The sequence below is a fragment of the Phacochoerus africanus genome, chromosome 3, assembly GCF_016906955.1.
Source record: "Phacochoerus africanus isolate WHEZ1 chromosome 3, ROS_Pafr_v1, whole genome shotgun sequence".
NCBI lineage: Eukaryota > Metazoa > Chordata > Mammalia > Artiodactyla > Suidae > Phacochoerus > Phacochoerus africanus.
This window is the reverse complement of record NC_062546.1, coordinates 187,607,881-187,610,271: the sequence shown is the minus strand read 5'-3', so window position 1 is coordinate 187,610,271 and position 2,391 is coordinate 187,607,881. Positions and strand designations below refer to the sequence as shown.

At 49.3% G+C, this 2,391-nt stretch overlaps 1 non-coding gene across 1 annotated transcript; it reads left to right on the top strand.

Annotated features, from left to right (window-relative positions):
- The first annotated feature begins 1,199 nt into the window (after positions 1–1,199).
- On the top strand, positions 1,200–1,304 carry LOC125123751 (U6 spliceosomal RNA). Its single transcript, XR_007134136.1, has one exon. It is a non-coding gene; the product is annotated as a U6 spliceosomal RNA (small nuclear RNA).
- The last annotated feature ends 1,087 nt before the right edge of the window (positions 1,305–2,391 follow it).

Below are 2,391 nucleotides of genomic sequence, written 5' to 3'. Positions count from 1 at the left end.
AGGCTAGGGGTCAAATCAGAGCCGCAGCTTCCAGCCTACTCCACAGCTCATGGCAAGGCCAGATCCCCAACCCAATGAGGGAGGCCAGGGATCGAACCCACGTCCTCATGGATATTAGTCAGATTAATTTCCACTGCGCCACAACGGGAACTCCCTGGCTTGTTTTCATTCTTTTGTTTTCTTTTGTTTGTTTTAGATTTGGTTCTTTTCCTCTTGAAAGATTGTGATGTTTTAGCCGGCAACACCCGTGTTTCTTAAAATGTTCTTGCCCTGCAATTTCCAAGGAAATCTGGAGCTGGTCATCTCACAGGAATGAGGGCAGGGTTCATGCCAGGGAGCTGCCCCCCCGCCCCCAGCTCTCAGCACCAGCAGGACACAGACTAGGGCCATGGCCACTGGTGGATCACCAGGCCTGATCGCTCTCCTGGGGAGTGGACTGTCATGCAGAACTGGAAAGAACTTGAAAGATTTCCCAGTGGAGTCCTCAACAGTTACAGGCTCGAGGCATGAGGAGACCAGCCCTCTCTACAAACCGGATTGGGGCTTTCTCCAACCAGCCCAGGTTCTGGAATGAACCTCCCAGTATTTCCTGGAGGTCATTGATTTGTATAACCTTTCACAACTTCATTTCCTTTCTGCCTCCCTTTTCCACCTATACTTTTTTTTTTTTTTCACTTTTTTGGCCACCCCACAGTCATATGGAGCTCCCAGGCCAAGGATCAGACCCAAACTGCAGGTGAGACTTAGGCCACAGGTATGGCAACATTGAGTCTTTAATCCACTGTGCTGGGCCAGGGATAGAACCTGCATCCAGCGCTCCCAATACACTGCTGATCCCAGTGAATCACAGCGGGAACTCCTGTAGTGCTATTGTTAACATTTCTCCTTAAATCAACTCATGTTTTTACTCAAATGTATTCAAGAAGCAAACTTTAGGAGTTCCTTGGTAACCTAGCACTTAAGGATCCTATGCTGTCACTGAAGCGGCTCAGGTCGCTGCCTTGGGCTGCCATGGCAGAGGTTTGATCCCCAACCTGGACTTCTGCATGCCATGGGTGTGGCCAAAAAAAAAAAAAAAGAAGAAGCAAAATTTGAATCAGTACTGTAAGTGCCCCACCCTCCTTGTCTGAACTCACTGAAACTGAGGGACCCGGTGGATTTAGATAAGGAGGGATGATTTTCTACATTCTAGCTGGAGCGCTCACTTCAGCAGAACATATACTAAAACTGGAATGCTACAGAGAAGATTAGCACAGCCCCTGTGCAAGGATGACAGGCAAGTCTGTGAAGCATTCACATTACAACCTCCTGTGTGTCTATTGAAAATACAGTTTCCAGGATCCCATCCCCAGAGACCACGTTTCCATGGGTATGAGGTGTGGCCCAAGAGCAGTGGTTCTTTTGGCTGCACACTGGAATCGCTTTAGTTTTGTTGTTGTTGTTGTTGTTGTTGTTGTTTAATGGCCACACCTGAGGCATATGGAGGTTCCCAGGCTAGGGGTCGAATGGGAGCTACAGCTGCTGGCCTACACCACAGACTCAGCAATGTGGAATCCAAGCCACATCCACAACCTACACCAGAGCTCAAGGCAATGTCAGATCCTTAACTCACTGAGCGAGGCCAGGGATCGAAACCCCCATCTTCATGGATCCTAGTTGGGTTCATTACCACTGAACCATGATAGGAACACCTGGCTTGAGTTTTTGAAACAAGTGATGCTTTGGTTTCACCTTCAGAGGTTCTGATTCACTGGGTCTTGGGTGCACCAGGCTTTGGGAGTTTTCAAAGTTCTAAAGGGCATCAAGGCTGGGCGCCACAATCTCAAGTTGGTGCTGAAGTCCTAGACGGCTGGCTAGAGACTCCATCAGGATGGAAAGACTCTAAATCCTTCCTAACTCGCAAGGACTTTGATTCTGTGAAAAGAATGTTGAGATCAGGCAGTAGAGGGCCTTAAATGCTGGACAAAGGGGTTTGTGCTTTGTTTTATTTATGGGCAGCAGGAGACATGTTAGATGTTCCAGCGGAGGGATGATTCGAGACCTCTCGCCTGTGTACCTTTCATTGCTTTGGCGCATGATGGCCCCCCTCAGGGAAAGAAAGGAGAAGAGCAATCTGCCTCTACATTCATGCTTTTAGCTGGGACGGGGCCACCACTGCCACATCCATTGTGGCAGAGTCTGGCATCTCTGCATAGCACCAATAGACACAGCCACAGGGGGAGAAGGGGCAAGAGTGAGAACACAGCCGGGGGCAGCGGGCAGTGGAGCACAGCCTTAACCAAAGTGAAGGCATCCTGCACCAAAGAACGGCCCCGCTGGTGGGTCAGAGACAGCAGGAGGTAGGGTGGATTTTAAATTACACTTTAAATTACAACCCCCTTCAGTTCTCCT